General features: G+C 37.8%; 1 long non-coding RNA gene across 1 annotated transcript; it reads right to left on the bottom strand.

Annotated features, from left to right (window-relative positions):
- Positions 1–299: 299 nt before the first annotated feature.
- Positions 300–1150, bottom strand: LOC139189640 (uncharacterized). Its single transcript, XR_011573460.1, has 2 exons — positions 931–1150; positions 300–836 (listed from the first exon to the last, which is right to left on the bottom strand). It is a non-coding gene; the product is annotated as an uncharacterized lncRNA (long non-coding RNA).
- Positions 1151–13764: the final 12614 nt, after the last annotated feature.

Genomic DNA, 13764 nt, shown 5'->3' with positions numbered 1-13764 from the left:
TGGAATAGCATCGTCTGCATAGAACTAGGTTCGTCTGCAAAAAACTTGAACGACGATCGTTGGTCAAGTTTCGTAGGGTCAAGATCGTCGCACAGAGTTTTACCCATAGACATGAATGTCCGTTGGCTAAGTTCATTCTTACCCGACAAATACATTCGTCGTGTAGGACAAAAATAACATGACGGAGGTGATTTCAAACAATGAACTGCACCTTGTCGTCATTTTATATTAAAATAATACAACGAGATAATCCGACGAACACTCCGTCGAGCAAAAAGAGTTTACGTAGATAAAAAATATTAAACACAAAGATTAAAAAAATATGTATTAGAACCCAAAAAAACATTGTAAAATTGAAACTAAATATATCCAACCCAAAAAAAATTGTTCGTTCTACAGGAGGTCTTGATGATTGATGGGGCGGCTCATCGGACAGCTACACGGGGTGGGGGGGGGGGCTCTTAGGATGACTGCTGGGGAGCCTATTAGGATGGCGACACAAGCTCGGATGGCGGCAATGGAATCATAATGCCAGAAGCTGATAAGCTCTGGGATACGACCATGAATTACTGGCATACTAATTCCCTTTGGCGTGCCAACTCCTCCCCACCTGCTGAAGTTGAGAGTCGGTCCCGGTCGCTGCAGTGGAACTCGACGAAGAACATGAATCGATCCTTTCTTCGGCCGCGAACTTCCTTGCCTTTCCTTCGGCCAACCGCATCCATCAGCACATAAAGAGACACCTCTTAGTCAGGTGTCAGCTCCTCAATAGGCATGTCAGGATGCTACTGAAATGGAGTGGCGAGATACTAGTCCTTTTTCTATACAATTGAAGCCTACAAAAAAAAATATACAAAGTTAGTCAAATGGAATTTAAATCATAATTATAGTAATTAAAAACAAAATACTAAGTTATGCAAGAATACTTACATAAATCTCATCAGCGATATCGTTGCCATAGTTGGCATGGGTCTACCCACGACCACCACCTCCAGGAACTTCTTCCTAGCCTCCTGCCGTTCCTTTATCCGGTAAGATAAGGGTCGACAACCTGAGTGGTGCTTGTACGACTTCTGCTCTCGGTTTCCCTGTCAATCTTTATGTACATTAAAAAATATATTACAACTTTATAAATCATGCAAAAATGCTCTGATTCCTGACCACACAGAAATGCTCAAAGTCTTGACCACTCAGAAATGCTGTGATTCCTAACCAAGTGATAGGAGCATATTTATGCGACTTAGTTAGCTTGTTTTATTGCATTTTCATAGTTAGTTTGTGTTTATTATAATGTTTTAAGCTATTTTCGTGTGTTTATAGGTCCATATGACAAAGTTGGCAAGAAGTGCAATTTGGAGCTTTTTGAGGTAGTTTTGGGCATCAAATGGACAGCTTATGAATGAAGCAAGATGGATGGACGAATTTGAAGTTCAAGAGGCTAGGAATGTGTTGAAAAGAGTGAAGAAATAAATTCAAGACAAAGAAGATAAGGAATCAGCTCAAAAGAAAGAGATATTATCCAAAACCTTATCCAACCTTATCTTATCCAAACTAGCCTTATCTTATCTTATCCTTTCCAAATCAGTTTTTGCCTGAATTCTAGCTATTTCTAAGGGATAATTATACAAATAAAACACATTAAAATTGGTTTCTAGAAGCCCTTATCCACTCCTACAAAGGTGCCGCACCTTATCCCTTGTTTTTCTAGGAAATCAGCCACAAAACACCCTTTCTAGAAGGCCTTATTCCTTGTCCTACAAATTTGGTTCTAGAAACCTTTCTAGAAGTTCTAGAAACTTGATTCTATTCTCCCTATTTCCTTTGGATTTCTAACTTCTAGAAGACCCTTTTCCTTCAAGGATTGTGTATTAATTTCCTATACAAATTAGGCCTTCAAAATCCTTTTCCTTTGCTACCTTGTGCCGTGGGTTTTTAACCCTCTAAATACCAACCCTTGCCACATAAATTAGTGAACACTCTCTACCATATTTTTCTACACTCATACATCCCTCAAGCACATTCACCCCTCATTGTGCCGTGAGTATTGCAAGGAGAAAGAAGAGGAGCCTTTGTGCCGTGCCTATGCCCAAGTCTTTGGGAGTGCTGGAGCATTCTTAGGTATTTTCCATCTTTTACTTTCAATGTTTAATTTACGTTATCTTTGTTTAATTGTGAACATGAGGAACTAATTTCTTTATAGTTGGAGGTGAATTCGAAGCCATGGTCATATGTTTTATGTGAATTGATTTCCTCCAATTATTGTTTCATGAATGGTGAATGTGGTTTGCTTATCTATTTTATTAAGAACTTGTTCTTGTATGTTGATTAAGGTGGCCAACTTAGTTTGCATGCATGAATTTGATGCTAGAGTATAAAGAAATTTCACCTAATCGTTATGAACTTATATTCATGAGTAGTAAAAGTCGCTAGTCATGATTGTGTTTAGTAAAATCCTAGGCAAGAGTAACATGCTTTTCATAGTTATGAATGCTTCGTCAATGCTTATGGTTTCCATTGAACTTAATGATCTTTGTTGAGTGTTTCTATCATGCGTATTCCATAGTTAGGGAACTTGATAAAGAATAATTTGGTTCTGATGCGTTTTCCATTCAATTCAATGAATCTAGGGAAATCTGAGAATTAATTAGTTCAATACAATTAATTTGGGGCATTGTCATTCATGGTTTGTCGAAAGAATAATTGGAAATCGATTCGTATGCATATGTTTCATGTGTGGAGAGGGAACCCTCTAACTAGCCTTTCACCATTCTATTTCATCAATTTCGTGTCTTTTTAAGTTTGTTTTACAAGTTTCTATTTTTAAGTTTTAATTTCGTCAAACCAAAACCCCTTTTTCTTAAGTCTTGTTTTTAGAGTCAAAACCTGTTTTGTTTTAATCTTTTGAGTCAAGTTACGTCTTATTTTCTTCCAAATCACTTTTTAGGTCTAGAATTGAGTATTTTTGGTTGTTTCTTGCTGTTTTTAGAGTTTTAAGTTAGTTTTGAGTCTATAGAGTCTAGTTTAGTGTTTTTGAGTCTTATTTGTGTTGATTAGCATCCCTAGTTAATCATCGGTCTAGAACGATTCCTACTTACTTAATACTACAATTGTCATCAATAGGGTTTAATTTGTATGTCAAGTTCATTTTCACATTACCAAGCAGGAATGCATGAAAAAAAATTAAAATAAAAAGTTTAAAATAAAAGCTCGATTGTGAACTCACTAGGAACACTTTTAAATCCAATGCCATTTGAGATTTACAAACATGGCTAAGCCTTTTTTCTTGGTCAGCCCAACCTTATGATTTAGGGCGTTTCACCCATTACAGAAGTATCCTCTCTATGTTCTTCCACATGCAAGAAATCTGAATAACTTTTGTTCACCTCTGCCTTCGATGTTACAATGGTAACCTCACCATGTTCTTGAACTCCCTAGACCAGGCCACAATAGACATGCGTTTGCTAATGATGCTTTTTCATAAACTTATGTTGAGGGTTTAGGCACATTAATATATGGGAGGAGATGACGGAGGAAAATAAATGTATGGATGAGAAAAATGGAGGCATGGACTTATAAACTTCAACTAAGGGTTTACCTGACAAAATACTCTGTTAGGTAACTAAAAACACACGTCGAGTAATACTTTGTTGGTCAACTTTTTTGACATGCGGCCAACGGACTTTTGACCACCTTGAGAAAAGTTTCCTGATGCACAGCTAAATCATTTTTCCACGATGACACATTTGTTCGTCAGTTAAAACTTCTACTTGATGCTGAAATTTGATCCGACAAATTGTCTCTTCACCTAAGAATTATGTTCGTCGTGTAAGGAAGGTTTAACTGATGAAATTGTTTCTATCGCTCAATATTTGGTAGGGCAAGCTAAAATTTCTGATAGTGTGCTTTCATCCATTGTCATTCCTAACCATATCAATGATGCGAAAATTATCTTACACACAAATTAAACCCTCTTGTTGTCAATTGTAGTAAAGAATGTACGTAGGGATCGTTTTAGGGCGGGGATTAGGAGGGATTGCTAAAACACTTGAAACTAACTTAAAAACGTAAAATTAAGTTTAAAACACCAAACTAGACTCAAAAGATGCAAGACAAACTAAAAAGACTCAAAACTAGTTTAAAAGACTCAAAACAGCTTAAAACAATGAATTAGACTCTAAACTGACTCTAGGGATGGTTTTGGACGAAATTAGGTTCTAACTTGACTCAAGACACTTAAAAACACAAATCAAAACAGATTTTGACTAATAAAACACTTTAAAGTAAAGGGGGATTTGATTTTGACGAATTTGAAAACAAAACAAACAGATTGTAAGCTAAAACAGATTTTGGACGAATTTGGGTAAACTTGGTTCGAAATGTTTAAAAGCACAAACTAAATCAGTTTCTAACTAATATGACTCAACAAGGTAAATGGGGTTTTGGTTTTGATGAATTTGAAAAGAAAACAAGTAAATTAAAGAACTAATGAAATCTGCACGAATTTGAGTAAATTGAATGGATGGAAGGCTAGCTAGGAGGGTTCTTCTCCACACATGACACACTTGCACATAAACCAATTTTCAGTTGTTCTTTCGATAAATCATGAAACTCAACACCCCAGGTTAATTAAGTCCGCTTAAATTAACCTTCAAGTTCTCCTTAAGTTATTGAATTGGATGGGAAAGCGCATACAACAATTCAAGCATTCTTCAAAAGTCCTTTTCGTGAACAGCACAATAAAGATACAATCAAAGATCATTAAGCATTATGAAAACTATAAGTATTGACGAGGCATTCGTTACTATGATGAGCATGAAACTCCTGCCAAGAATTCATTTAACGCGATCGTTTATAAGCGACCTCCACTACTTATGAATATAAGTTTGTAACTATTAGGTGAAACTCCCTTATACTCTAGCATCATATTCATGCATGCAAACTAAGTGTGCACTCTTAATAAACATACACGAATAAGTTATCAATCAAGTAGTTAAACAAATTGAATTCACAACTTATGAAATCACAACTGAAGGTAATCAATTCATATTGCAAGTATGTTCATGGCTTTGAATTCCCTCCTAGCTAAGGGGGGTTTAGTTACTCATAATTGCAACAAAATCAGAAAATAACAAAGTAGATATTGAAAGCAAGAACGAAGTACACCTAAAATGCTCCAAAGTTTCAAGCTTGCAACACCAAAGACCTTCGTTTTCACCACCTTGTTGCAGCACAAGTATCTAAGGATGTGTATGGATTTATGGAAAGGTTATGAATGTATTTAGGTTGGATGGATGCCACGGCAAGGCTAAAGGGAATGTATGGATCTGTGTTTGATTTTTGGTTGGATGAGTGCCACGGCAAGGGAATGGATTTGTATGTGTTTGTGGGATGTGGGAATATATGGATGAATGTAAGATGCTCACGGCTAGGGAATTGGAAATTCTTTGTGTTTGTGGGATGTGGGAATGGTTAAGAAGAAAAACTCTGCCTTGCGGCAGAATGTGTCTCTCCCCACTCTCCCCCAACTAAAAATCTGCACCCCCGTATATATATGAATTTTAGGCTTATGTAGTGTAAAAAGGGTGGATTTATGGAATGCTACTACTTAGATGCAAGAACCAGTGACACCATATGCTCATACCAATTCCAAACTCCACATATTGAAACGCATGACACTCAAGATGAAGTTAAGGGTTGTAACAGGGTCTAAGGGTAATGGCTAACAAAGAAAGGATAAGGATAACAAACGTTCTGAAAGCAATACCAAGCAAAGTAATGGAATCAACACTTGGAATTTACTTTAGAATGCAAAAATCAACTTTTCAACACAAAGGGAAGATTCATGCAACACTTAGGGTCGAATTCAATGCTTTGGACCCTTTCTTCAACAAACAACACTTTAGAGCTCTTTCTCATATATTTTTCAACTCTTTTCACAACTTTTCTTCTTTTCATTCTATTTTCCACAAATTTTTCTTTTTCTTTTTCTTTTCTACCCGTGCCTTATGAAGGACTTTGGCATACACACACACACACAAGAATCACTTCCCCCACACTTGTTTTTCTGCAAGAGTTCAACAAAAGGAATTCCTTCTAAATTATGCTTTACTATGCTTCAAGAACAAGGGTATGGATGGTCCTAATCTAGGCTAGGTGAGGATATTGTGGGTAATAAAGAACATAGGCAACACAAGGCTCAACGGGGTTAAACTTAAACACATAATGAACGGGATAGGCTTTTTGGCTCTTGGCTCACTAAACAACTTCATCTTGAATATGTGTTATGCAAATCAATAACATGCTTTGAATGAAATAGGCATGAGTTTTAGCATTTGGAACTAAATGATGAAACGCCTTCTAAGTAGCAACCAAGCAAAGAATAATGAGATCATGCAACGACTTTAGAAAACAATGATGCACAGATTATTAACTCTCCAAATAAACGTTTAGGCTCAAGTCTCACAAGGTTGTAGCGTACATTTGAGTTCCTTTTTTCAATCATGTTACAAAACTGATTTTTCCTTTATGATTGCATGTGAATTCATAAATTATAACCACAACCAAGCATACACCAAAGAGTAAATCAAATTTTCATCCATGTTTATAACTCTCTTTAACAGTCATGTAATTAAAAACCAAATCCTCATCATTGTGTTGGAAGGTACCCTAAGACACAAATAAACATACAAAAACAACTTCTTTTTTTTTGGGGTTTTTCAAAACAATTTTTCAAAATTTTATGAGATTTTCGGATTTTTATGTCAACACACACTAAAACACTCCAAAACAGCTTAAAAACACTTAAAAAAGCAAGGAACAACACTAGAAGTAATGGGTGATAAACTCCTATCAATTTCATGCAAAGAATTTTATGCAAAACAATGGTTACCCCCCCCACACTTAAATCAAATGTTGTCCTCAATGTTTAAAGCATAAACTCACACAAACAAACAATGAATAAACATGGCAAGTATGACAAAGTAAAAATTAGACAGAGTAGAGTTTAAGAACGCAAATCTGGTTTTGGAGATAGATGATCTTGTTATCTTTCCACAGCTTTGATCTCGAACTGGTTTGGAATTTTGAGCGAGGAATATGAGAGTTCCTTGGTTTCAAATCAGACTCCTTCTGCTGGGTTGATTTGATTATGCAGTCTGCATTCTTCTCTACTTGTTTCTTCTGCACGGCGGGCAGGCACGAGGTAGAGGTATTGGTCTGTTTCTTTCTTCAATCTTTCCAAGTGCCCACCTCTTGCTTTCTTTCTCCTTGTCCCTAGCTGAGGATGAATTGGCAAATTGTCTCCACATGCTTCAAGGTATCAGTTTCACTTCCCTTATATGTTCCCTAGGCAGATGTGGTAGACGAAGAGGAAGCATAAAATGATGAAGATGAGTACTCGAGAGCAAGGCTAGGTAAGCAATCAGGAAGGGGTCCCAGGCAGTCGGTTCCAGATCGGAAGATTGATACCAAGTGCTGGCTGATTGCTCTCTTTCTCCTTGTCCGAAAACAACGACAAGGAGAATGACAGGGAGAAAGCATGATATGAGATACTCTTGCTTTCAACCTTCATGATATGAAATACTTTTGCTTTGGATGAGTTGTTTACAGAGGTACCCCAAGGAATAAGGAACACTGAGTGACTCGAGAGGGTTTGTTGGAAAGGCATTCTCGGAGAAGAAGAAGGGTTATGTATGTTTGCCTTGCAATGGGGGGTGAAGGGTGACATTTATAGGAATTAATAACTGGTACTATTTTTTCACTCTTGTCAGCAACCGTTGGATGATTTAATAGTAAACTTCACGTGCTTTCTACTTCACAAAAGATCTTCGACAGATTGCCCGTAATTTCCGCAAAGCTAACTGTGCATGTGACAGGCGCTGACATGTCTGGAAAAGCAAGTGCCTCTTCGATAACTGGAATCGGCGCTTCGACAAACTGCCCGTGATTTCTGCAAAGCTGACTCTGCATGTGACAGATGTTGACACGTCTGGAAAAATGCTTCGACAAACTGCCCGTGATTTTCGCAAAACTTACTCTGCATGTGACAGATGTTGACACGTCTGGAAAAGCAGATGTCTTTCCGATATCTGGAATTACCTCTTCGATCTCTGAAATCCCGTCGAGTGCAGAGGTTGCATGTGACAAGTGCGGAAAAATCTGGAAAAGAAGATTGGCCGTGGTTTCTGAGCAAGCCCAGCTTTTGAGAAAGCTAGCGCCTCTTTGATTTTTGAGTGCGCCTCTTCGATTTCTAAGCTCGCCTCTTCGATCTCTGAAATTCCATCGCGTGCTGATTTTTATAGAGGTATGTAGGACGTTCAAAGCACACTTGAATTTCTGCCTGTAAAAACTCCCTTCTTGCACTTCTACAATCTTGACTTGTCCGACCTCTTCTTTCTTTAACACCTCTGAAAATGTCTGGCCCTTTCGACCATCGTTTTGACTTGAACCTTGGTGAAGAGGTAGTCCCGCCTTCTCCAGACAACATATGGCGCCCATCCTTCAGATCCCCTACTGGTCCCCTTACCGTTGGGGATTCGATGATGAAGAATGATATGACAGCTGCGGTGGTGGCCAGGAACCTTGTCACTCCCAAAGATAACAGACTACTTGCTAAACGATCTGATGAGTTGGCTGTTAAGGATTCTCTGGCTCTAAGTGTGCAGTGTGCAGGTTCTGTGTCTAATATGGCCCAACGCCTATTTGCTCGCACCCGTCAAGTTGAATCATTGGCGGCTGAAGTGATGAGTCTCAAATAGGAGATTAGAGGGCTCAAGCATGAGAATAAACAGTTGCACAGGCTCGCACATAACTATGCTACAAACATGAAGAGGAAGATTGATCAGATGCAGGAATCTGATGGTCAGATTTTACTTGATCATCAGAGGTTTGTGGGTTTGTTCCAACAGCATTTGCCTTCATCTTCTAGGGTTGTACCGCTAATGAAGCTCCAAATGATCAACCTCCGATCCTTCCTCCTTCTGGGGCTCCGCCGACTGTTGAGGCTCCACTAACTACTGAGACTTCTCCTAAGCAGCCTTTGTGAAGGCTCCCTCTTGTATTTATCTGCTTAATGTTCCTTTCTTTTTTATGAATGTAAAAATACCTTGCATAACTGTTAGTGTTTCAAAAATAAACCCATACCAAAAACAATTAAACAAGCAACAAATAAAAATGACAATCATGGCAAAATAAAACTACAGAAAAGGGAAGGTTTTTAGAAACGCAAAACTGATTGTGGAGCAATTAAAAAATCTTCCTTATTTGAATACATGGGTTGCCTCCCAAGAAGCGCTTGCTTTAACGTCTTCCAGCCGGACGAAACTTCCTTCTAAACTTGGATAGGGCCCATAGCATGAAATTGATCCTTGAATGGAAGGTGATACTTGACGTGATCCGGCAATGGTTTAAATTCTAGTGTAGGTGCCTGAATCATCAAAATCAACAAGTTAGTATATAATAAAATCGAAGTTGGAGAAGATGGTTTACTTGTTTGCTCCAACACAAACTCAATTACGAACACCACATCTTTGAAGGTTGCAGGGATATAGGACTGGGCCAGATTTGGTGTTTTGAGAGTTATGACTTGTCCTGTGTCATAAAATCCAACTTCTTTGAGAATTTTCGTCTCAAGTGCATGTTCTTTGATGAATTCTAGACATTCCCCATCCACTTTTTGCTCTTGATTCGTTGGAAAGGTTTCGAAGATGCCTTTCTCATCCTCTTCTTTCTTGGATTGCATGATCCTGCAAAGAATAAGGACATTTGGTGAAACGGGGTCAGGACAAATTGAATTGAGGCCTACCTTGGTTATAGTGGACGGTATAGATGGCATATGGTGCTGCGGCAAGGGTGGTTCTTCCCTTGCCGTGGCCTTGTTATTCTCCTCTTCTTCGAGCAGCAGCTGTTCATCCATGTTTTGGCTTGGTTTGGATGTCTTGGGTTCACCTCCAACCTCCATAGCACCTCCCAAAGTGATAGCATCATGGATTTCAAAATCTTCCTTCAAATTTTCAACAATTGAGTTGGAGAATTCACTTTGCTCTTGAATTTGTGTCGTGAACTCCATAATCTGCCCAAATTGCTTTTTCAATTCGCCTGTCTTCTTGGCTTGATTTTGCTCCTTTTTGTTTCGGTTTTCTACATCCTGGTTCAAAGAGGTGAGTAACTTATTTAACATATCATTATCCAACGATGTACCTGAATTGAATTGGGCAGATTGTTATGGTGCCTGTGATGGTTCATATGGCTACGTCCCCTTCAATTGGAAGGATGGAAAGTCTCATCCCATTCGTGTAGTGACACTAAGACAGGTATGTAGGTGCTCATTATGGGAATGAGTTCGCTGAACACAATCGAACGAGAGTACTTGCATGGAGGTCTACTCACATGTCAAGCAAGTAACTCTAATGGTTGGAATAATGTAAGTAATCCTTTGACCCGAGACATCATAGTTGTCTTGGGGATACGTTGCTGATCATTTTGATAATGAGATATGACCACACCTCATCTTAGGTGTGTTCTATGCATTGTTGGGGTCAGTGATTTATTCTCAGAGGCATGTGAATGATTAACAAGGGATCTTTAATCCTCGTTATGAGAGGATGAATACTCTAAGATATGATTCGGGAATCTTCGGCCGAAGTATTGAGCATAATAAAGGAAAGCGTTCCTATACGACTTAGTTGAATCATATAACATGGAATAATCACATTAGGGGTTTGACATAATATATCCATACCCTAATAATGTGATTGAGAGTATTGTTTTAGAGAAGGATCGAATTACATTGTAATTCCAACTGAATAGGTTCTCCGAACAAATTCTACATTAGCTTGGGTAGCTATGATATATGGTTAGATGTCACTCATGGCTTGTGAGTTCTTCTAGATGATTAAATAAGTAGTCGTCAAAGAAGAAGGAGAATTACAAGTAAGTTTTAATTCACTAAGTGATTGGATTAAATATAATCAATTGGATTGGTGCCAATCACCTCACTACCTTGCTAATTAGAACCTAAAATGATTGTACACCGATACATTCTTGTAATGAGACAACTAATGGATGATGGAATAAATTAATTGGATTAATTAAGTGTTATGATTAATTAGAAAGTTTAAAGAAATCATAGAAGCGATGAAAGATCATTTTTGGACTTAAAGAAAAGTTCGGGTTAATATGGGCCCATTAAGCCCAAATCCATTGGGCTTTTATTTAAGCATAGGATGACTTGAAATAATAAAAGCCCAAAGCCCAAACAACACTAAATGGGCCGGCCAAATAAAGGGAAAGGGAGAGAGAGGAAGTCAAGTTGTTGGCTAACTATCTTTGAGATATAAAAGGAACTTTTAGTGAAAAGTTTCATTAGGGTTTTGTGTGTTCATTTTTCACAAAAGAAGAAAACATCTCTCTCCAAAACACACACAAGGCCGGCCACCATAAGGGAGAAGTAGCTAATCATCTTCTCTCCCTTTTGGTTATTCCTCCTTCCATCTCACTACACTAGTGGGTGTGGATCTTTAGAGGTCTTCAACCTTGGAGACTAAAGGAGAACCAAGGAGCACTCATTCTAGCAAGGTGGAGGAAGAAAGGAGGGAGGCTAGGCTCAAGGAGTTCCAAGAACAAAGAGCTTGGAGGTGGTCCATCCTTGGTCTCAAGTCTAGATCAAAAGGTATAAAACTATACCTTCACTTTGTTCTTCAATAATTTCTTAGATGCATCATATATGAACCTATGCTTCTTGAAGGGGATTTGCATGACTATAGCTTTGATATTATGTGATAACATGCTTCTGTTGCTAATGTATATAAATTTTGAATTGTATATGCATGCTAGTCACTAGAAATCCCACATAAATCTCATTATTTCCCTTCATAGCATGCATGGGGAGCACTTTGGATGGACATTTTTGAAGTTCAAAAGGCTAGGAATATGCTAAGGAGATGAAGAAAATAAATTCAAGACAAAGAAGATAAGGAATCAGCTAAAAGGGCCAAACATTATCCAACCTTATCTTATCCAAACTAACCTTATCTTATCTTATCATATCCTAATCTTATCATACCTTAATTCCAGCTGCAAGGGGGGATCAATTACACATTAAATTACCTAAATGCCTCTTTGTAGAAGCCTTATCACTTGCCCTAGATTGGTGTAGCACCTTTTATTGCTTTTCATCTAGAAATCTACAAGATATTCCATTCTAAAAGCTTTGGCTGAATTTCCTAATCCTTTTTCCCTATGATTCAGTAAGCCTTATCTATTCTTACAATGGTGCCGCATATTTTAGGCCTTATTCTTCTAGAAATCAGCCACATAGCACTCTTTCTAGAAGTCCCTACAAATTTGGCGCCTCCCCCTATTCTAGAAGCTCTAGAACCTGTAAACCTAATTCCCCTTGGTTTCTGATTGTTTTAACCCATTCCACTTGGGTTTTGGAGTGCCAATCCTTCTCCAATGCTACTTAGGCCGTGCCTTTTCTCCCTATAAATACAAGTACTGCAACTTTCATTCAAATCACCATTCTCTACCATATTTTTCTACACCATTCACCACAAATTTATGCCATACATCCCTTTAGTGCCGCAGCTGTGCAAGGAATGAGAAGAAGGAGCCACTTGGAGCTGTGCTTGCCATTCAAGATGATGGATTGTTGGAGTGTTTCTAGGTGTATTCTATCTTTGTTTTCAATGTTTAAATTTAATTGTCCTTGTTTAATTGTGAACATGAGGAACTAATTACTTTTTAGTTAGAGGTGAATTCGAAGCCATGATTATATGCTTTATATGAATTGATTACATCCAGTTATTGTTTCTTGAGTCTTGAATGTGATTTGGTTATCTAAGTTATCAAAACTTGTTCATGTATGTTGATTGAGGATGTATACTTAGTTTGCATGCATAAACTTGACGCTAGAGTATAAGGGAGTTTCACCTAATCGTTATGAACTAATATTCACAAGTAGTGGAAGTCACTAGTCATGATTGTGTTAAGTGAATCCTTGGCAGGAGTATCATGCTTTTCATAGTTGCGAATGCCTTGTTAATGCTTATGGTTTTCAAAGAACTTAATGACCTTTGATATGTTTTTCTATCATGTTTTTCATAGTTACGGAACTTGAGAAGGATAATTTGGTTGTGATGCGTATCTCGTCCAATTCAATGAGTTAAGGAAAATCTGATGGTTAATTTGTGCTGTAACGGTTAACTTGGGGTGTTGTCATTCATGGTTTAAAGGAACAATATTGGAAATTGGTTTGTTTGCATATGTCATGTGTGGAGAAGGACCTTCTAACTAGCCTTTCACCTTTATCAATTCATCAAATTCGTTTTCTTAAAGTGTTTTATGCAAAGTTTATGTTTTAAGTTTTAAATTCGTCAAAAACATTCCCCCTTTCATTAAGTCTTGTTAGTTGAGTCATAATCTGTTTTCTTTTAGTCTTTTGTGTCAAGTTAAGTCTTGTTTTTGTCAAAATCACTTGTTAGGTCTAGAATTGAGTCTTTTTGATTGTTTGTTGCTGTTTCGAGTGTTTTGAGTCAGTTTTGAGTCATAAGAGTCTAGTTTTCTGTTTTAGAGTCTAGCTTTCTGTTTTAGGGTCTAGTTTAGTGTTTTTGAGTCTTATTTGTGTTGATTAGCATCCCTAGTTAATCCTCGGTCTAGAACGATCCCTACTTACATCTTTACTACAATTGTCATCAATAGGGTTTAATTTGTGCGTCAAGTTAATTTTCACTTTACTTGCCATTCAAGACGTTGGATTGTTGGAGC

Source organism: Malus domestica, chromosome 11, assembly GCF_042453785.1.
Source record: "Malus domestica chromosome 11, GDT2T_hap1".
Taxonomy (NCBI): Eukaryota; Viridiplantae; Streptophyta; class Magnoliopsida; order Rosales; family Rosaceae; genus Malus; species Malus domestica.
The sequence above is the reverse complement of the archived record's forward strand: the minus strand, read 5'-3'. Positions and strand labels throughout refer to the sequence as shown.